Below are 22,797 nucleotides of genomic sequence, written 5' to 3'. Positions count from 1 at the left end.
GGCTGGTCTTGAACTCCTGGACTCAAGTGATCTGCCCACCTCGGCCTCCCAAAGTGCTGGGATTTCAGGCATGAACCACTGTTCCCGGCAGCCAAGATTTGATGTTAGCAGATGCTACAATAGTAACCACTATAACAAAATATGTCTCTAACATTGAAAAGTTAAAGAAAATTTAATAAAGAGGCTTTTATGCATTTTATGTCTCCCATTAAATAACCTTGATATTGAAACTTTTCCATACTCACTTCCATTACCTCCCACTTCCCCCATGCCTGATGGGAGACTAATAATTCACTAGATTTTTAAAATTAACTATCACATCTCTAATAAATTGAAATAAGTTAATTAACTCTAATGCTAATCTTGAGGAATTGCGGGGAAAGTGTGTCTGGAAACCTGTTATTTTACAAAAAGAGCCTTACACACCTCGGGTCTGTGTGAATTCTCTCCCCTGCCTCCGGGGCCCGGTAGGATGGAGACTGACCAGATTTTTCTTTCTCCAGGAAGTCTGCACTAGAACTTCTCTCTCCTGAATCTCATCTGGGTTCCCCAGGCTAGCTGAATGAATCTTCTCAACCATGTTAGAATTAGTTTTGTATGTTGGTCTCTTAGTATAACAGTATGAGTATGGAAAAGACATTAAGTATGGTGGTAAAGTTGTTTTGTTTTTTTGTTTTGTTTTGTTTTGTTTTTTTGAGATGGAGTGTCACTCTTGTCCCCCAGGCTGGAGTGCAATGGCACGATCTCGGCTCATTGCAACCTCGGACTCCTGGGTTCAAGCAATTCTCCCACCTCAGCCTCCCAAATAGCTGGGATTACAGGTGCCCGCCACCATGCCTGGCTAATTTTTTTTTTATTATTATTTTAGTAGGGACAGGGTTTCACCATGTTGGCCAGGCTGGTCTTGCACTCCCGACCTCAGATGATCCACCCTCCTCGGCCTCCCAAAGTGCTGGGATTACAGGCATGAGCCACCATGCCCGACTGTGGGAAAGTTTTAGAGGCAAATAAAAAAGGTATCTCAAGTCCCAACTACTCCATTCATCCTTTTAAGACTCAAAACCTCTCATTGGTAAAATGAGTACAACCTAGTGCAGAGGAGCTACAGCAGATAATGCCTGTGCCTGTCATTTGGCACAAAGAAAGACATGGTTGAGATTACTGGCAGTGAAAAGAAGAAAAAAAAATTGTTATTTTTAAAATTGCAGCTGCTTGAATAAATGCCTTTAGGAGAATGAGAGAATTTCTTTTAGAGAGAGAATTGCCTTTTTGTCTAAGACAATTCTTTGTTTTCATTCTCCCACTTGGTTGTAAAAGTTGAGGCCCTGGCCAAGTGTGGTGGCTCACGCCTGTAATCCCAGCACTTTGGGAGGCCAAGGAGGGTGGATCACCTGAGGTTAGGAGTATCAAGGCCAGCCTGACCAACATGGTGAAACCCTGTCTCTACTAAAAATACAAAACCCCATCTCTACTAAAAATACAAAAAAATTAGCCAGGCGTGGTGGTGCATACCTGTAGTCCCAGCTACTCCAGAGGCTGAAGTAGGAGAATCGCTTGAACCTGGGAGGTAGAGGTGGCAGTAAGCCAAGATCACGCCACTGCACTCCAGCCTGGGCAACAGAGCAAGACTCCATCTCACAAAAAGTTGAGGTCCCTCCCGCAACATGGTTTAGAAGAAAAAGAATAAACTTAAAGTAAAAAATAATAATAATAACAAAGTTAAATTCATCCCTTCCTTTTGTTCTTTTTCTGATGCCTTCTCTTTCCTTTCTGATCCATTTGGCCCTGAGACCATCAGTGAGTGGGGTGAGGTAGGTGTCCACAGTGAGGGGCTCTCAGTGGCTAGGAACAGTGTCTCCAAGCCCCAGTGGGGTAAGGAGGGTGTCTGCATGGAAGGACAGCCCCATGCCCAGTGTCAGAGCCTGCATATGGTGAGGAGGACATCCAGATGGGAAAGAGGATAGTAGCAGAGACAGAAGATCAGTTACACACGAGGATGGATCAACTAAGCTGTGAAAGGAAATCTCCAGACCCCAATTCACTCTGCCAAAAGGAAAAACTTAGGCTTAAAGCTGAGTCATGCAAGAAACCGCCTTTCCTTTTGTTCCTAAGCAGACAGCTACAGATAAAAGGTTAAATATCTCCACAGGTAGCTGCTTTATCTTCACCTTACCTTATGTAAAGTGTAGCTTTACTGAGCGCAAGGTGAATACAGAATTGACTGCTCCTCTACCTGCTCCTTTTCTCCTGCAACATATAGACTCAGTAATGTGACCATACCCTCTCTCTTGCCCCACCAACCGCTTTTCCCCTTTACGTATTTGAAGCCCTCAAAATCACCTTTGGAAAAAGGCAGGATCACAGGTTGTTCCTGTGGATTTATGTTTCTGTTTTCAGGGCATGTCCTTAACCTTGGCAAAATAAACCTCTAAATTGATTGAGACCTGCCTCAGACACTTTTTGGCTTACAAAGTAAATACATTAAGGGTAGTGGATGCCACTGTCAGGAAAGGGAGTTACAAACAGGAAAGAGAAAAAATGAACCTTGTGGTGGTTGGATTGGAATTGTAGACATCAATGTGAACTCACAGTTTTCCATATATATAGATTTATGAATAAAATAAACATAAATGTGTATATATGTGGAAAGAAAGATTGCTAAGTAGTATTTTATGGTATGAATGTACAATACCACAATTGTTTATCCATCCTGTTGATAGGCATTTACCTTATTTCCAGTTTGGGGGCTATTACGAATAAAGCTTCTATGAACATCTTTACACAATTCTTTTTTGATACATATTTTCATTTCTCTTAGGTAAATACTCCACAAGTGAAATTATTGGGTCATAGGGTAGGTCTTTGCTTAACTGCATAAGAATTCATCAAATGGTTTTCTGAGTTGGTTGTACCATTTTCACAACCAGCAATGTAAGAGAGATTCGGTTGTTTGACATACTCACCAACATTTGGGGCTTTCAATGTTGCCCCTTGAGTAGGATTAAAAGGATATCACATTGTGATTTTAATATGTATTTTCCCGATGACTAATAATATTGAGCACATTTTCATGTGCTTATTTGCTGTTCATATGTCTTCTTCCATGAATTGTCTCCTCAAATCTTTTGCCTATCTCTTAAAAATTTGGCTGTTTGTCTTTTTGTTATTGTGAGTTTTTAATATATTCTGCATACAAGTCATTTGTCACTTACATGCACTGTGAATATTTTTCCTACTCTGTAACTTGCCTACTTATTTTCTTAATGGTTTCTTTTAATGAGCAGATTTTAATTTTGATGAAATCTAATTTCTCTTTTTTTCTCTCATGACTATTTATTTTATAAAAATTTTCTACCTAAGAAAATTTTGCCTTACTTCAGGAAGATATTTTTTATGTTTTCTCTTGAAACTTTAGAATTTTAGCTTTTACACATAGGTCTTTGTTCCACCATGAATTACATCTTTATGTGGTATGAACAGTGATTGAAATTCATTTTATCTTGTTTAATTTATCCAATTATTCCAGAATCATTTGTCAAAAATAATTTTCTTTCCCCATACGAAATCCTTGATGCCTCTGTCAAAAATCAATAAACCGTATATGTATGGGTCCATTTCTGGACTCTTTGTTTTGTTCAATTGATCTATTTGTCTACCCTGACCTAAATAACTCCTTACCATGATCATAGTAGCTCCATAATAAGTATCAGCATCAGATACTTAGAAAGCTCACTTAGTGTGAGCTTTGAGGTTTTCCCCCAACTAGATTGTTTTGGGTATTCTAAGCCCCTTGTATTGCCATTTAAATTGTAAGATCAACCTGTCAATTTCTACAAAAATCTGTTAGGATTGTAGTTGAAATGATATTGAATCTTTAGGTCACTTTAAGTAAACTTGACATATAACCGTATTGAATCTTTCAATCCATGGCATGTATCTTTCCATTTTGCCTGTCTTCTTAAATTTCTCTCAAAAATCTTTTGTTGGGGTGGGTGCAATGGCTCATACCTGTAATCCCAGCACTTAAGCAGGCTGAGATGGGAGAATCACTGGAACCCAGGAGTTCAAGACCAGCCTGAGCAATATAGCATGACATCATCTCTATAAAATTTTTTTAAAAATTCCCTGGACATGGTAGTGCATGCCTGTAGCCCCAGCTACTCAGAAGGCTGAAGTGTGAGGATCACTTGAGTCCAGGAATTCGAGGCTGTAGCGAGCTATGACTGTGCCACTGCACTCCAGCCTGGGTGACAAGGCGAGGCCCCATCCGTAATCAAAACAAAACAAAAATCTTTTGTAGTTTTCAATGCAAAAGTATTATACATCTTTTATTAATTACTGTTTTTGAATCTTATTTTCCAATTATTTGTTGCTATTATATAGAAATGTAATTTATTTTGTATATTAGCCCTCTATCATTAGGATTATCTATACAATCTTGTCATCTTCAAATAAAGACAATGTATTACTTTATTTCCACTCTTTAATTCTTTTTCCTTTTGTTTTATTGCTCTGGCTAAGACCTCTAGTTACAAGTTTGAATGGAAGTCAAACTTCCACTTAGAAGTGAACTAAGTCCACTTAGAAGTGAACAACCCTTCCTTTTATTCTGATTTTAGGAGAAAAATATTCAATATTTCACCATTTTATATGTTAGCTGTAGGTTTTTTCATAGATGTACTTTATTTATTTATTTATTTATTTATTTATTTATTTATTTATTTATTTTGAGATGGAGTCTCACTCTGTTGCCCAGGCTGAAGTGCAGTGGCACGATCTCGACTCTTTGCAACCCCCGCCTCCTGGGTTCAAGCGATTCTCTTGCCCCAGCATCCTGAGTAGCTGGCATTACAGGCATGCGCCACCATGCCCAGCTAATTTTTGTATTTTTAGTAGAGACAGGGTCTCACCATGTTGGCCAGGCTGGTCTCAAACTCCTGACCTCAGGTGATCTGCCCACCTCGGCCTCCCAAAGTGCTGGGATTACAGGCCTGAGCCACCATGCCCACCGGAAGTACTTTATTAAATTGAGGAAATTCCCTTCTATTCCTAAGTTTTAAGAGTTTTTAACCATAAATAGGTGTCAAATTTTATCATATGCTTTTTTGTTTCTACTGAGATTATTATACAGTTTTTCTCCTTTATTCCATTAATATTGTGAATTACATTGATAGATTTTCAAATGTTAAACCAACTTTACATTCCTGAGGTAAACCTTACTTGGTCATGATGTATTATCATTTTTGTGTATTTCTGAATTATATTTGCTAATATTTTGTTAAGGATTCTTGTGTCTATGTTCACAAGTATATTTGTCTGTAATTTTCATTTCTTCAAACGTCTTTGTCAGGTCTTAGTATGAAAGTTATGCTGACTTTATAAAATGAAAGTTTCCCTTCTTCTCTCTTTTTGAAAGAGTTTATGCAAGATTTGTATTTTTTCCCTTAAATTTTTGATAGAATTTACAAGTGAAATCATAGAGCCTTGGAGTTTTCTTTGTGGAATATTTTTTATAGTTAATTCAACTTCTTTATGAAATATGGGTTATTTGGATTATCTATTTCTTCCTGTTTTGATTTTGATAAGTTGTGTTTTTCAAGGAATTTGTTCATTTCACATAAATTATCAACTTCATTGCCATAAAGTTGTTCATAGCATTTCCGAATTATCATATAACCTGTAAGATTGGTAATGATATCCTCTCTTTCATCCCTATATTAGTAAGGTGTATTTTCTCTCTTTTTAATTGATCAATCTTGTTAGAGGCTTACTAATTTTATGAATCTTTTCAAAGAACCAATTTTTGACTGAGTTAAAAATCCCTGCAGCTTGTTTTCTAATATACTGACTTCTGCTTTTATACTTATGATTTCCTTCTTTCTTTGGGTTTACTTTTCTTTTTGTTCTACATTTAAAAATGGAAATTTGGATAACTAATTTTAAACCTTCGTTCTTTTTCTAATACTAACACATTAGAGCTATTAATTTCCCCCTAAGCACTGCTCTACCTGCACCCCACAAATTTTGAAATATAATATTGAATTTTCATTTTCCCTCAATCTGAATATTTTCTAATTCCCCTAAAATGTCTCCTTTGATCCATGGTTATTTATAAATGTGCTATTTAATTTCTAAATATGTAGGATTATCTAGGTAGTTTAATATATGATCTAATTTCATTGTGGTTAGAGAACATACTCTGTAAGATTTCAATATTTTGAAATTTATTGATATAAAACAAGTATATAACTTACCTTATAGAAAGTAGAAAGTGGCCATCAGAGAGGTGTAAATAAAATGCCATGGGAGTTAGAGGAGGGAGAGGTAAATTCCAACTGTATTAAACAATGGAAGACTTATGGAAGGAGGTGGGATTTGAGCTGGGTTTTGAAAGATAGATAGAATTGGGAAATAAGGAGATAGAGGGACAACAGGCAGGAAAAGCTACAATTAGACTCAGCTTTCTTTAAAAGGAGTAACTATGATTACCTTTTATGAGACCCAAGGCCTCAGAGCACTGCTGGGAAAGTGACTGCAGACCCATGGCCCCAGTATTCTTCTCTCAGTTGCCTCTAAATATCTGTTTTCAAATAACCACTTAGACATTTTAAACTCTGAATCTGGCCACCTCCTGTTTTAGAAACTGAAGCAGTAACATGTACTTTAAACTCACAACGAGAAGGGCCAGATTTCATAACTTGAAAAGCAATTTCCTTTTTATTTTTAGGATATGCACCATTCTATGATTTCTTTTTCTGCCCACAGATCTGGGAGCATGAGTGTGATACACTGAGACATTTGTGTTCCTAGTCACAGCCTCTCCCTTTGGGGAAGTTTAGACTTCTTAATGATGTCATTGGAGAAAAGCTTCACTTATCTCTATGGTCACATGGCAAGAGTCACTCTTAGAAGTGTCATGGGTAGAAGGCAAGTGGCTCCTCGGGATCTGTGTCATCTGAAAGAAGCTCCTGGTCAGAACCCCCTGAGCGAGTGATACAAAAAAAAAAAAAATCTGGGCCTGAGATCATTATCCTTCAGCCAAACACACGGAGGCCACAATTCAGATCTGCATACTCCCAAATCTGTGCGAGTTGAGACTAATTGTAGTTTTTCCTGCCTGCTGTCCCTCTATCTCCTTATTTCTCAATTCCCAAACACACATAGGCCACAGTTCAGATCTGCTGGCATCTTTAGGGGTGTGCCCAGAGCTCCAGGGCAGGGCTGGTATTTTCTTCCCCACTTCATATGCCTCAGTTGCCAGAGTGGCATTTGTGGAAGTTCATCAAGTGGACAGGCAGAGCCAGCCTGAGCTTTCTTCTTCCCTGAGCTCTGGTCCACAGCGGGAGTGGCCTTTACCCTGAACTTCCCTCTGAGAGATAAGACTGTTGCCCTTATCTTTGGTGATTCCTGAGGGTTGAGTTCCCAGTGTGGAAAGGTTGGTTTGGAATGTTTTCTCAGATGTACTCTGACATGCTAACACCCACATTCCTGCCTAAACTAAATAGTCCTGCCAGCCCTGCCAGATGTCATGGTCTTTTGTTGCCATAGATGCCCCTGGAGGAAAGGGGTAAAGGGCTGACCTGGAATAAACATGAGCCCTTGATAGCCATGTCCTTAAAAGACTGAGAAGCCACACCAAGCAAAGTGTGGCTATCAAGACCTCTAGTTCCAGATATAGTCATTGAACATAATTCCTGGCAAGAAAGGGGTAATCCAAAGTCAGGCAAAGGTCAGTCTTCTGTGGGTCTAATGAAGTCTATTTGAAGAATTCATCCTGATGCCTCATTTGGCCTTGCTGAGGTGTGTCCTTTAGCCAGAAGCTATACGGGGCACACTAGCATATATCCGGGGCACACTAGCATATATCCAGGGCACACTAGCATGCCTGTCCATGTGCAGCACATTTTAGCCATGTGTTTACAGTGAAACCTGGCCAAAGGACTCCACCTCCAGTGAGCAGCCCCTCCCTGACTTTTGCAACTCTGAGTCTGGAAGGGTTCCCTATCCAGGATGGTGATGAAGATGAAACTGTCCCTAGAATGTCCCTCTTCAGAGGCAGTCTGATGAGTTCATGTAGGAGACACAGACAAAGGCTAAGAGCAGAAAGTGCCTGTGATGGCATCTGGTTGTGAAGCTTTCAAGTCTGGATGGTCTCAACAAAGCCTGCCAGGCCAGTTCTTAACACTGGACAAAGACTGGACATCTGGTTCCCTCCCACTCCAAGTGAGGAGGGCAGAAAATACAAGGAGACTATGGGCTAGAAGCCCTCTGAGGCTAGTTAGCCTGGAAGAGTTTGAGAGAGTTTAGTGACAAACACTTCAAACTCAAGTCCAGTACCTTACTCCTGATTGTTGCTTTAGGTTGACTACCCTCATATCAACTCAATAACTTTTCCTCCTTCTCCTCCCTACTTTCCTCTCTCTCTCATAGTAGAGAGGGGCCAGTATTTGAAGAAGTACAAGATTAGGAGGCATTGGGGTTGAGACTAGGAACTAGGAAAAGGTCCAAGTGAAAAAACTAAATGCCTGATCAGGACTTATGGCATATGTTTGTTAAGAGAGAGGTGGAGGGAATGCTGATAACCAGAAAGGCCAAGACACGTCTTGTTGCGAAGGCCTCCTACAGATTCTGATAGTGCATTTATAAGCCAAGCCAAATGCCACAGACAGACATGTTCCAAACATAATGGGTTCCATGGGCTTGGGTAAAATGGATGTCATACTTGCTTGAGATGTTTCCAGTATCTTCCCAGACTGCACCCAGAGCACTAGCTATTAAAACAATGTCACCGAAACAGGAGTGCCCTGGAGTGCTCCACCCTCCACTCTGGGGGTTAGGCTTTGTGCATTAGCATACATTCCCAGCACTTATTAGAACTCCCTCCTGAGTACAAGATACTTGGCTTCCAACATAATTGGTTTACATTTAAGTGCCCAAATGTGATTATATAACTTTGATTCAATTAACAGGTCTGACTTGATTCGAACCTTGCTCAGGTATGAGCCAAACAGTCATCTAAATAATAATTAAAACAAGACAAACCAGCCTTGCTGGACTCCAGTGTTGGGAACTGAAGGAACTTCCGAGTCATCAGATGGAGTTGATGGATCCAGAAGCCCAGCTCCCAACACTATGCTCACTTGCCTTTGAGGCTCAGTGCTGTGGTCTCGGGCACCCCAGCTGTGGCCAGCAGGGACTCTCAATTGCTTGCTCTTTCCAACTTAGCAATGATGAAGCAGAGTCTAGGAGTTGAAAGCAGAGCTAGGATTTTAGTTCAACACAAAGGGTTGAAGGCTCATCTAATCTAACCTCCCACCCTGTTTAGAAACCCCTGACTGTTGTCACACCTCTGCCTGGCCTGGGTTAAGAACCGGAAGCCCACTACCCCCACCAATCTTAAATGATTCCAACTATGATCAACCTTCCTTTGTTTTGATTTCAAATCCACTTTCCTATAATTTTCATTCAAAAGTTATTTTATCTTTAGGCCTCCCATGCCATTTCTCAACTCCCTCAGCCCACTCACAATAAATTCTGGAACCCAGAAAGCTTACTCTGCCACAGTATGTTGATCAGTGGCTTAGACTCTTATGAAACTCAATCATAAGATGGACTCTGCCCTGACTTTTGAACATCACAGTTTCAGATCTGGCAGGGGTCAGAGGAACTAAGGAACTCAGTGCTTTGTTGTATGAAATCATTTTGAAGACTAGAACAAAATCGGAGAGGAAAATGAAATAAGTATTTTAAATCAGAGCTTTTGCCAACATAGTGGCATATGTTGATGGGAGAATCTGAATATTTTCTGAATAAGTTTTTGTAGCAAACTGACAGTGCCATTTATGATTAGTTTATAATGATATTGTGTGACTTTCATAATATTAGACATGGATCCCAGTGAAGGCCAGTGTGGGGAAGGGGAAGCCAGATACTCAATATCTTGGTTAGATGTTCTATATCCAGAGAATAGAATTATTCCCAGTTTACACAATGTTATGGCACCTGTGATGCTGTACTATAGGCAGCTATGTACCTGCTTGTCTCTGCCACTAGACTATGGGATTCTTGGAGGCAGGAAGCATATCTTCTCCATCACTGTGCCCTCAGGGGTGGCATGGGATAGGCTCTCTGCAAGTGTTTGGTGGATAAACTGATTCATAAAAGATGTTCGTTCCCTGGCTGGGTTACCAGTTCCCAGGGGTTCATCAGTGGTGTACTCTGACTTCAGCCTTGCACTGTGTATCTCAGCACACTTACATTCATAGGTGAACACATCCAGGACAGCAAACCTTAAATGTAGAGATCAGGAGGTGACTTATAATACAGGAGAATTACTTACTTTAAAAAAAGATTTGCCACACAGCCATCCTAAACAATGAACTCCCCTCCAACATTTAAAATGATCCAATTTCTAAAACTCTGGGGCCAGGTACAGTGGCTCACACCTGTAATCCCAGCACTTTGGGAGGTGGAGGCAGGTTGGTCACTTGAGGCCAGGAGCTCGAGACCAGCCTGGCCAACATGGCGAAACCCCGTCTCTACTAAAATTACAAAAAAAATTAGCCGGGCCTGCTGGCACATGCCTGTAATCTCAGCTACTCGGGAGGCTGAGGCAGGAAAATCACTTGAACCCGGGAGGCGGAGGTTGCAGTGAGCCGAGATCGTGCCACTGCACTCCAGCCTAGGAGACAAAGCGAGACTCTCTCAAAAACAAAAAACAAAAACTGGCCAGCAATTGAGTGCACATATCATAGGGGAATGACACCACACTCAGCTACTGAAGACACTGTGGGTCCATGGCAAATGATGTTTGAGTTCAGCCGTGCCAAACTCAGAGATAAACCTTGATATCACTTTGATCTTTTCCACATTTCTGCTGCCATTTGCCATCAAATCCAGAGACCTGGAGGAAAAGTAAGAAGAAAGAACTTTCAGTGGTTTGAGATAAGCTCCTTTTCACATCCCTGAGCTCAGGGCAGGCAAAGCCTGGTGAATGCGGCACACAAGGCCCAGGGTCCCTGCCCTTGGAAGCATGCACACTGCAATACTGTACGTCCCCATGGTCCCTAGGGTCAAGGATAGGATGTCCACGTTTAAGTGCTATTATTTAATCATAACAGCCTGTGTGGCATTTTTCAGATAATGGAGCTAAAGCTTAGAGAGATTAATGTCACCCAAAGTCACACAGGTGAGGGCTGGGCTTTAAACTCAGGCCTGCTCATGTCCACACGGGAAGGACCAGAACTCCCAAGGGCTTCCCCAGATGGAGTGTGTCTGGCCCACAGCATGAGAGAAGGGGCACTGCTACCTTTGGCTTCTTGGGCAGGGCAACTGTTCTCTTCAGGTTTTGATTTCTTATTACATGCAGAGAATTCCTTTGTTTTCCGGGTCTATTTGTAAATTACTTAGAAAAACCTGTCTGGGTGTCCATTCTGCTGTCAGGTCAATGGGAAGTGGGAAGCCAGCAGGTGAGTGGGGTGCCAGTGATTTCCTGTCATGGGGGGCTGGACTGGGTTCTGACGCCACTCTGCTATCACTTCCCCTGCCTTCTTTCCCTGTCTCCCCACGTCTCTTCCCGCACACTCAGTCCATAGGATCGGGGAGACACCACAGTGGTCCTGGCATCCCCACACTTCAATTCTGTCTTGGCAGGTATCAAATAGAGACCCTGCCTTCCAGATACCCAACTCGGGGGCTTGGCCTAGTTTACAAGCCAAAAAGAGGAGAGAAAGTCTATCAGGAGTCCTTCATAATCTCCAGACTAAAGGAGAGTGTTATTGTGGGAGAACGAATGTCCTCAGGTGGTCTCTCTTCAGGCCTTTGCCTAGAGTAAGCTGGTTATGTGGCATCAGGAGTGGCCTCAAGATGGCTAGGGTGGTCCTGCCCTCTGAGAATGAAGGGGCTAGAATAAAATGGGTGAATTAGTTTGCTTCCCATTGTTCGCCCTAGCCAGAGGAAGCTTTGTAAAAGATGGCTCTAATCCCATTAGCCCCCAGTTAATAATCTCCTTGCCTCATCTGCAGAATCCTGGCCCTTCACCCTTGCCCCACCCACCCCTCCTCTTCTTCAGTCTCTTCCCCACCCCATCTCCATCCATGCTTTGCCCTCACTATACCTCCTCTTCCTCCTCAAACACCCCATGCACTTTGACACCGTTGAGACTTTGTTGTTCCTTCTACCTGAAGTAGCCCTCCCTCAATCCTCTCCTCACCATCTACACCCAGCTCAGTTGTCACCTTCTTGCTGTAGCTTGCCACATGTCAGGCAAAATTAATTGCCCCTCATGCAAATTCCCATAGCACTTGAATGTGTCTCTATATCACTCATCACGAGAGCTATTTGCTCATATGTGTCTCACTGGTTGGATGATACACTCTTTGGAGAGGAGTGATTACTTCATATTCCTGTATATCCCTGGGCCCTAGAACATGGAAGGGGGTGCATGAATGTTGTCAGGAAGTGGCTGCAACAGTGGAAGATATTCTTCAAGGGGGTCCTGGGCAGCTCCCTGGGGTCAAGTACAAAAGACAGGCTCCTAAGTGACCGAACCTCTTCTCCCTCCCTTACCAAATTGTCTAATGGGTCACAGCTTGGGTCCACCAGCTCTGGTGCAAAAGGTCATTCACCAAAGGCAGAGTGAGGTTTGGGAGCTCAAAGGTTTTTCTGAGGGACATCAAGGTTACTTTTTAAACCTCTGATGATGGTTCCCCACAAGAGAGGTGGAGACAGAGAGGTGGGTTCACAATTTTGAGCTAGGTAACTTAGAGCAAATTGCTTAATTTCTCTGAGGTACAATATCCGCATCTATACAAATGGGGAACTACTACATACCTCATGTTCCTGTGAAGATTAATAACTACTCTTTATTGAATTCACTGTAGAGCTATGGGCTCTACAAATATCATCCAGTGAGAAAGTGACAGAGACAGAATCAGAAGTTGTACCACCATTCAATATGAAAAGGACGTTGGAAATTGCGAACGTCTACAAAAATGTTAGCTATACATTTTTCTTTTTCTTTTTCTTCTTTCTTTCTTTTTTTTCTTTTTTTTTTTTTTTTTTTTGAGATGGAGTCTCACTCTGTCGCCCAGGCTGGAATGCAATGGCACAGTCTCGGCTCACCACAACCTCCACTTCCTGGGTTCAAGCGATTCTCCTGCCTCAGCCTCCCAAGTAGCTGGGATTACAAGCATGCACCAACATGCCTGGCTAATTTTTTTTATTTTTATTTTTATTTTTTTAGTAGAGAAGGGGTTTTGCCATTTTGGCCAGGCTGGTCTCGAACTCCTAACCTCAGGTGATCCACCCGCCTCAGCCTCCCAAAGTGCTGGGATTACAGAGCTATAACTATTTATTGAAAGTATTTAGGTCTGAAAATATTTGTCCTGTTGGGAACTGAAACTAGAAAAAGAAAGACATTTTTTTTTTCTGGGCCACTGTGAGTAGCTGTTGCAGGAAGTGCAAAGGCGAAGGGGTGGTAGGAACAGCTAGTTGTCCACCAACAAATTGTGCCTCACCTTCCATAGGCTTAATGGTTTCTGAGACGTGGCAGCCCAGCCAGGGATTGTACTTCCTGGCTCCCCTTGCATGTAGGTGGAGCTATGTCATGCCTTCTCCTGTGGAATGTGATCAGAAGAGACAGGTGTCACTTGCAGGTCAAGATGGTTAAGAAGAGGGTGTGACTTGCCAAAAGACAGAAGCAACTTGGGTGTCCATCATGGATGAATAACTAAACAAAGTATGATGTATACTGCAATGGAAGGAAATTCTGACACCTTCTACAACATGGATAAACCTTGAAGACATTACACTAAATGAAATAAGCCAGTCACAAAAGGACAAATATTATATAATTCCACTTATATGAGGTACCTAGGACAGTCAAATTCATAGAAACAGAGAGTAAAGTGGTGGCTTCCAGGAGCTAAGGGAAGGAGGGAAATGGGGATTTCATGTTGTTTAATGAGTACTGAGTTTCAATTTGGAAAGATGAAAGAGTTCTGGAGATGGATGGTGGTGATAGTTGCAAAACAATGTCAATGTACTTAATGCCACTGAACCGTACACTTAAAATGGTTAAAATGGGACATTTTATGCTATGTATATCTTACAATAGTTGAAGAAGAAAGAAGAGGAGGAGCAAGAGGAGGAGGAAGAGGAGGAGGAGGAGGAAGTCGAGGAGGAGAAGGAGCTGTGACTTCTCCATATCTGCCAGTTGGAGGTGGAGAACTTTTAGGCCATAGGATGAAAGAACCACACAAGGGAAATAGCCTGTGCCCCTCAATCACCACATGACAAAAGACCCTCACTGACTAGGAATCTGACATTGGAATCTTATTTGAGTGATAAATAGACTTCCAATGTGTTAAGTCATTGAAATTGGGATTCAATCTGTTGCAGCAGCTAATAGAACCCTAACACAACCCACAGCTGATATTCACAGCTGATGTGGGAGAATGGCTACCGGTGCAGCAGGGTCCCCTGTGAAAGAGATACGGGGTAGTTTCAGAAATGGGCATGGTTTGAGACAGAGAAGACATTTCTGCTGAGGGCCCAGCTTCAAGTTCAGCAGTTCTCAAAAATTAAGTCACAACCCTTTGTCTGCAAGGTGGCTTCCAAGGACTTTGTTTCTAAGGTAACTCAGAGGAGCTTACCTCCTTGAAAGACATGTCACCCATTCTGGGTTAGGAACTGGGTGTGGGCTTGGGGTATGGAAGGTAGGGGAAGAAGGAGACTGTGGTCCTCAGTCTGTGAGGGGTAGGCATGAGATCAGTCCCCACATGCTCTCATAGGCAGATCATGCCCTGGGTAAGTGGCTCTGCCATTCCATTTGAGTGGCAGCTCCTTAGCTGAGCATAGCATTGAAAGAAGGCAGGGATTGTCATGTCTTGTGCTGAAAGGACAATTGTCAGTAGGATATATACCATGGCTGCTAGCTGTGACCAGAGCTAGCCACAAACTCCATGATCAGCAGCAAAGGAAGTCCCAGCATCAGGAGTGTAGAGGAGGTGAGAGTGACCAGGACAAGCTCTGGGGCTCAAATGGGGCTGTGGAATTTCAACTGCAGCTACAGTGTGTGGAAGGACTTTCCTGGCTGTCCAGGCCCCAGTCCCTCTGCCTCTGGCAGCGGTCTGGGACCCCCTGGGCATGGCAGGGGCTGAGGAGCCCCACAGCCTCCAGGCATGCATCTGAGGTGGTTCCAGTAGCCCAGGAGACAAGGACTGACCTTTGGCTTTCTCATAAGCATCCTGGTAACCTGGACTTCTTGGGCTCATCACAGGGAAATGACCCTGGGAAAGAGAGAAAGCCATTCTTGCCAGAGGGGAGATGAGGCTAGAGCCAAACTCACAGAACACATAAAAGAGATGCAGCCTCACTTCATCTCTCAATTTTGCAAAGAATTCACCGTTTTAATGAATTAGAGCAATTCAAGGTCACCCTATAATAACAATGCTCTTACTTACATGCATTCTTTCTTTCCTCCTAAGCTAGAGAGGAAGAGGTGAAGTTAGGGTTTGGGAGCTGGGAATTGCAAACAAATTTGACAGTTGTGGCAAAATCTCGCAATGTGCATAGGGGTGAGTCATGTAGGTAAAGGTCATGTGAGTTACATTAAAATACAAGTTGAAAATGATTGGTTTTATAGGTTTTTATGAGAGATTTAATGTTTATTAAATGTATGAATGTTTCCCTGTCCCTTATAGTGTAAGATCTCCAGAATTCTCCCACAGTGGCCATTAACACTGCTGTGGGTTCTTACCTCTCTTTAGCTTGTCCCTGGCATTCACCCTGTAATGTGACACCAGGTTCTGAGGCCTCCAGAGATGACAGACTGCAGAACATTCAAAGAAAAAGTAAAACACAGACCCTGCCTCTCTTTGCATCCCGTCTCTTGGAGTTTCCTGGAGTCAGTCCTCCATCTTCCTACAAGGTGGTGTCTGTTTCTTTCTCTCACTCTGGATTAATGTTTGCGGTTCACCAAGGCCCCAAGGGGAGACATAGCACCCTGCCCAGGGTCTGAGCCCTATTTACAGAAAGCTGTTTTTGCTTTCCTGACATTTTTCACAGTCTCTTATTCATCCTCAGCCTGGGCCTTGTACAAATACTAGCTGATAAACATCTGATGCCAGTCTTTGAAATGGTCCAAGGCCACCTGGGTCCTGCTACCACTTCCTGGGGCTGGTCCCAGGATTAGGGCTGAGCAACAGCCCCTCCCGGCCACCTGATCTGGGCAGGGCCCTGCTAGGAAGGGGAGGTCTGGCCCTGGCTATTGAAGGCTGACTCAGGGCGGCCAAGCCAGGATTCCAGTTCCCACAGCATGAGGAGTCCTCTCCTCTCCCCTCTGCTCTCTTGCCAGGATGACACACCCCTGTCTCCCACTGTCAGCGCTCACCTGCATGGGAAGCACTCGCTGGGTCACGAGACTATTTTCCCATTTCCTTCAGCACCAGTGGCTGTGGTGACTTGAGGTCATTTAGAGACCTGCCAGCTCAGTCTCCTCTGTCCTTCTTGCCCTCTTGCTGCCTCTGGGAAGGGCTGAGCTATTCCTGACACCTGGAGTAGGACAACAGCATGAGGAATCCACGCAGGGCTGAATATAAGCAAGCTGGGCTCCTCATGCATGACAAAATGCAAGCTCATGAACCCTCTACGTGCCTGGAAAGGCCACTGTCCCCAGGATGTCTCCATATTCTCCATTTGGGGGTGGGGAGGCTTATGTTCTCACCTCTGGCTCCTAGTTTCTGCTTCCACTGGGTTCTTTCAGTTTGAGTCACTTTGCCATCCCGTGTACACTGTCCTGGGTCTGCATTCAGATGTAGAACTCAGACCTTTGCCTTGATTTCCACAGAAAACAAACCAAACACCCGTCTAAGACTTCTGTGCAGGCAGCAGACTCTGTCAAGGGCTGCTCAGCCAAGAGGATTTACACTGCAGCAGAACAAACAACTTCAAGTGGGGTTTTTGATCTTTAATGATCCTCTTTGAGGCCACTCCCAGCTCCAGAGATTTCCCAGGGATCAGACGATCCCATGTTGCTAACGAAGCTCATGTTTTCACAGGTTGATGAACGGCCTATACTGGAACAACTACTGGGGGGCTTGGGGGATCTGCTCTGTGTGTGTGTGTGTGTGTGTGTGTGTGTGTGTGTGTGTGTGTGTGTGTATAAGGGAAGGAGATGGTGGGTTTTATTTGTTGGCTTGTTTCTACTTTGTTTTGTTTGGAGACTTGGTTGTAAGTGAACCTTTACATTTGGAGATAGGTGTCCTGCTCTTTGCAGTGCCCACTCACCAGAGTAACCTCTTAGACCCCATCCACAAAATCCAAAGAGTTGAAAAGAACACAAATGCTGTCCAGCTCAGGAGTCTTCAAGTATTTTGCTTGCATTGCATGTCCCCTAAAATAATGGAACATTATATATCCCCTTTGACAGTTTTTTTTTCCTCCTCTACTCTGAAGGGATGCCTTAAAATTTTTGTGTTGGTATTTTAAATCTCATTTTGAGTTTAAATAGCTGAAAAATGTTACATTTTACTGTAAATTTGAAATCTTTTAACATTTTAACAGTTAAACATTTTGGAATAACTATAAGCCACTATTTAAATGTATCAAAATAGAATTGGAATGTTTTAGCAATTTAATATGTTCCATTTTTTTAAAAAAAAATCACGAACAAGCTCTTCTTTAACAGTCAGAAATTTTACATTATTCCTTTTTTCTCCTTGAGTTTGTATTTCCACTCCTCTTTCCCTAAATAACTTTATCCTGATATAATATACATTTATGATCAAAGTCTTTTATTAATCGCCTTATCATTTCTCTTAAAATGTATCCAAATTCATTTTTTTTTTCCTTTTCTGTGACCATAAAGCTCTAAAGCTACGTTGTCCAATACTGATATTACGGAACACTCATTAGTTTCTCCTTCATCTTTGTTAAAATAATTGGATAGTGTTAGATTTGTAAAAGGATGAATAATCTAATTATTAGCATAATTCACTCTTTCAGCTCAAATCAATACTTTAACATTATCTCTTTGGATCCTCCACCAGCAATGAATAAGAGTTCCTACAGCAGCAAAGACGATCCACCCTTCTTGGGGAGGCTTGTGTAGAAGGTGGCTTTAAAAAACATTCATTTTCCCCATTTCCTCCTCCCTAATATGGGTTTTGCATCTGGGCTTCCAGGGTATCCCAGATTCATAACCTACTTCCTGAGATGTGGGGGTTCCTTTGGCTCTGGAGGGGGGGCCAAGGTGAGAGAGGTTATAAAGTCAAAACAGTTGTGAAATGCCACAAAGCCACTGGGGACAGCTGTGAGTTGAGGTTCTGGAAAGGAGAATGAGTCATTGCAGTTATTGTTAGTCTGTGTATCCACTTCGGTCTCATTTGGAAAATGTGTAATGACTTGCCCCCCCTCAATAAGGCCCCTCGCATTACCAACCATGATTCTTGGGCTCTCAATGCAATAGAAATTCACACAAGGCCCAAAGAGTTTTTCCAAACAAGGCTTCACTGGAGCTTATGCCTGGACATAAAAGAGGCAGCGAGAGAGAGAGAGAGAGACAGAGACGGAGACAGAGAGAGAATTCCCTGACTTACTCCCCCAAAAGAGCCCTGCTTTTTTATTAGGCAAAGCGCAGGAATTAACATGGGGCATGAGGTATACAGAGTGGGCTGGGCAAAGCACCTGAGGGTAGGGGATGAGGGTCAGCATATTTGGTTGCCACGGTTATCTTGAGTAATGGACCACCTGATGCTCTGGTCAGTGGCAACAAGGCGGTAACTCAATTGTTAGCATTCCTTCCCGAAGTGGGACACTTCACAACCTTGTTATCTCCAAAGGCCAGTGCCTGAAATTTGTAAAGTAAAAGGCATGGTTGCACATTATGGTATCAGTGAGGCAGTAGTGTGGGTTTTGTGATCACTAAGAATGCTCCAGCAGGGGTGAGCTGAAGCCGAGCCGCCATCTCCACTGTCTCATTTGGTCCTCCCTTAGAGCTCTCCCTCCCCGAGTTCACCTGCCTGATCAGCCAGAGCAGATTTCCTGCACATCTAGGTTCTTTACACCCTCTAGCCTACAAAGCACGAAGAGGCCCCTATTGGCCCTCTGGCTCTAATGGACTGAGAAGGAGCTTAGCAGGAGAAAAAGTGAGTTTCCCAGCCCCATCCTAGGAGAGAGTCTAGAAGGCTTGTTCTTCCTCAGAAACATGAACGGTAGAGATGATTTTTCTATCTCATTATTCCAAAGAATTCTCAGGCAGTGACCATGAATAGCTTATAATTCTCTGTCTTTAAAAACGAAAACACACACCCCTGGGAATAATTGCGCCCACAGGAAGTAGGCTGGCCCGAGTGCACACAGCCAGGAAGAATAAGAACCCTCCATGTTTACTTCAGAGCAAGGTTTTTAGCAGGGAAAATGTTGCTAGGTTGTGTCTACTCCCTCCAGTGCCCTCTTCCCTCCTCCCTCCCCACAAATCCCCCACTTCCGTCACATATTGGCAGGAACTTGCTGTTCCTTGGCCAGCTGGGAGGCCTGCCAGAGCCCTTCCATTTTCCGGAGGGCTTCTCTTCTATTTCTAAACAGAGTTGTTTGAAACCGGATGCTACACAGAGCCAATCTCCTCACCCTTCAAACCCCCTCCCTGACCCCTGACCCTGTGAAGCAGGCCCCTCCTCCCTTTATTGTTCTTGACTCTGGGCCTGTCCCTGTAACCAAAGCCAATGAGTTGGGGGCAGGGGCCGGCACAGGCTGCGGGCCAAGGGGGAAAGCTGCCAGAGGAAATTTCACAGGGTAAAGAGGCTCCCAGAAGAGCCACGTTGTCCCTCAGCCCCTTCCATTTCCCTCTCCCTCTGCCCTGCTGTCCTGGAGGGCACAAGAATGAGACCAGCCTATCGAGGAAGTCCCTCACTTGAGCAGGGCCAGACTTAGGCCATCACAGAACACAGGGAGAGATTTCTAGTTGGAAAAACAACCAAAGGAATGTCTATGCCCTTCATTCATTTAGTTGTAATAGATGCCCTTCATTCATTTAGTTGTAATAGATGGCTATTTTAACAGGTAAAAGAGCCATTCATTCATACTATCACTCATTCATTTTCTATTCAACAAGGTGAGGTAGCAGGTGGCACTCAACTCCAGAGGCATGGCTTGGACACTTGGACATGGGACCAGATTGAGGACTAGCTAAAACAGGGCCCCAGAGAAAGCCGCTTTCAATCAGACATGCCCACTAGTGTGCCGGGTCAATTCACCATTGCCATAGCAACATGTGGGCGTTACCACCCTTTTCCATGGCAATGACCCAATGACCCAAAAGTTACTATCCCTTCCCTAGAAATTGCTGCATAAACTGTTCCTTTATCTGCATGCAATTAAAGTGCGTGTAAATATGACAGCAGAATGGCCCTGAACTGCTACTCTCTCCCTACACAGTAGCCCTGCTCTACAGGAGCAGTCATGGAACTGTAACACCTCTTGAACCCGGGAGGCGGAGGTTGCAGTGAGCTGAGATTGCACCACTGCACTCCAGCCTGGGCAACAGAGCGAGACTCCATCTCAAATAATAATAATAATAGTAAAATAATGATAATAATAATAAAGCTGTTTTCTTCTATCTCCAGCTTGCCCTTGAATTCTTCCCTGGGCAAAGCCAAGAACCCAGTGGGCTAAGCTCCACTTTGGAGCTTGCCTGCCCTGCGTCAAAGGCATCCACTGTACCTGCTATTGTTCATCACAGCCATTGGGCTATGGCAGTAGATAAAACAGGCCAAAATACCTGCCCTCCTGGGTTTTGTACCAATGGATGTTAGAAATTTCATACAAGGGAAGAAGGAATAGGAAGTCCTTGGAAATATGATAATAAAGAGAGTAGTCAATGACAATAGCCGTTGACCCTGTTGCAATCTTAAAGGGATGTGCAGGGTCACCAGGCCCGAAGCCAGATCTGGCAATCAGGAAGACCGGAAACCAGCCAAGAGTCTAATGGCTAACAGAAGTGGCAAATCAGAAACATGGCTTTGGATTTCCCGCTGCAACAGATGTGTAGAGGGGAAGCAGGTGGGCTCTGCTCAGGTTTGGGAGGCAGGGCATTCTGGAGGTTTCCCTCAGGCTGGCCTCCATGCCTGCTGCCACTGTCTTAGCTGCACCATCATAACCATACATCATCCACAGCAACGGGGGAGGACCCAAAAACAAACAACCTTGGCCTTCCTCAAGAGCTGTGGTGATGTTCAAGTCATTGCAAAAAAATTCCATTTTCCTCAGTGAACTAGTCCTCACGTGTGGGGGAGGCTTTGTCACTGGTCCTGATTATTGCTCCTTGGGCAATACCTCCAACATTTTGCTTTCAGTTTCTCTGCTTCCAGTTTATCTGTCCCATGCTAGCGATCTATAATTCATTCAAACACACACTGGGTAGCAACCATGTGTCAGGCCCTGCACAGGGTGCTGAAAATGCCCTTCTGGAGGAGAGAGACACGAGTGGTGCCTTGAGGGCTGTCAGGAGAGAGGCAGGCATGCCATGAACAGCACACACCTGGGCTGAGCTCTTGTGGAGGGATAGTGAGCCAGGAGCTCTGCGGGCAGCCGGGAAGGAGGGCACTCCTGACACAGCCTTGGGTCCTTGAGAATTCACTTGGCGTTTTTTGGTTGGCTGCACTGTGCTAGGCACTGCCATTTCAAGAAGGCATAGCTTAGCTCAGAAGGGACAGTGAACGTTCATTTGAGATGAATGAATAGAACTTTCCAAGGCAGGCAACTATGGAGAGGAAGTGGGGGAGGCGTGCAGTCAGAGTGAGCAGCCTCTGTAGAGCTGAGAGCTGGGAAAGGGCAGGGTTCATGGGAAGGCCAGGGAGTGGTGCTCATGATGGGAGCCTGAGGGTGGGGGTAGGGAGGTGGCTGATTGGAGGGAAGCTTGGTGCTGGAGGGTGGAGAGGACAGAGGGCATGGAGGCCATGCCAAGGAAAGTTTGGACTTTATCCTATAGTAAGCAAGAAGGAACTATGGAAGGCTTTTAAGGCTGGGCATGATATAATCAGATCTGGGAGCTACAAACACACATATACACATATAGATAGCTGTAAGAGAAATTCAAACATCTAAATAGTCTCTCTATATATACTTTAAGTACACATATATGCGTATATTTCACCCATACAAACCTAGATCAGTTATTGTGCTTTTCTTCCTCTATCACTTCTCCCCTGTACAGTCAGGGGAGTCAGAGGCCTATACATTGCCCAGGAGAATTATGATTCTCTTAGCAGAAATATAAAGAGAACACAGGCAACAAAAACAAAAACAAAAATAGACAAATGGGACTTAATTAAACTAAAAGGCTTCTGCACAGCAAAAGAAATAATTAACATACTGAAGAGACAATCTGTAGATGAGAGAAAATATTTGCAAGCCATTCATCTGACAGGGAACTAATATCTAGAATATGCAAGGAACTAAAACAACTCAAGAGGAAAAAGAAAAAACAATCCCATTAAAAAGTAGACAAAGAACGTGAATAGACATTTCTCAAAAGGAGACATACGAATGACCAACAGGTATATGAAAAAATGCTCACTATCACTAATCATCAGAAAAATGCAAATCAAAACCACAATGAGATATCATCTTACCATAGTCAGAATGGCTATCATTAAAAAGACAGCAAATAACAGATCTTGGCAAGGATGCAGAGAAAAGAGAACTCTTATACACTATGGTGGCAATGTAAACTAGTACAGCCACTATAAGAAACAGTATGGAGACTTCTCAAAAAACTAAAAATAGAACTACCATTCA

At 43.4% G+C, this 22,797-nt stretch overlaps 1 long non-coding RNA gene across 3 annotated transcripts in view; it reads right to left on the bottom strand.

Moving 5' to 3' along the window:
- Positions 1-5,750: 5,750 nt before the first annotated feature.
- The window catches only part of LOC129531622 (uncharacterized), a 55,051-nt gene continuing 38,004 nt past the window's right edge, over positions 5,751-22,797 (bottom strand). The window contains exons 3-5 of one of the 3 annotated variants that reach the window (XR_008676913.2): positions 13,518-13,616; positions 10,034-10,903; positions 5,751-9,242 (exon numbers count right to left, since the gene is read on the bottom strand). This is a non-coding gene — a long non-coding RNA (uncharacterized lncRNA). Of the gene's footprint in view, positions 9,243-9,384; positions 10,904-13,517; positions 13,617-22,797 lie in introns of those variants that run through there. The other 2 variants (XR_008676912.2, XR_008676911.2) reach the window with 2 other exon arrangements.

This window comes from Gorilla gorilla, chromosome 12 (genome assembly GCF_029281585.2).
Source record: "Gorilla gorilla gorilla isolate KB3781 chromosome 12, NHGRI_mGorGor1-v2.1_pri, whole genome shotgun sequence".
Lineage (NCBI taxonomy): Eukaryota > Metazoa > Chordata > Mammalia > Primates > Hominidae > Gorilla > Gorilla gorilla.
This window is presented reverse-complemented; position numbering and strand designations above follow the sequence as displayed.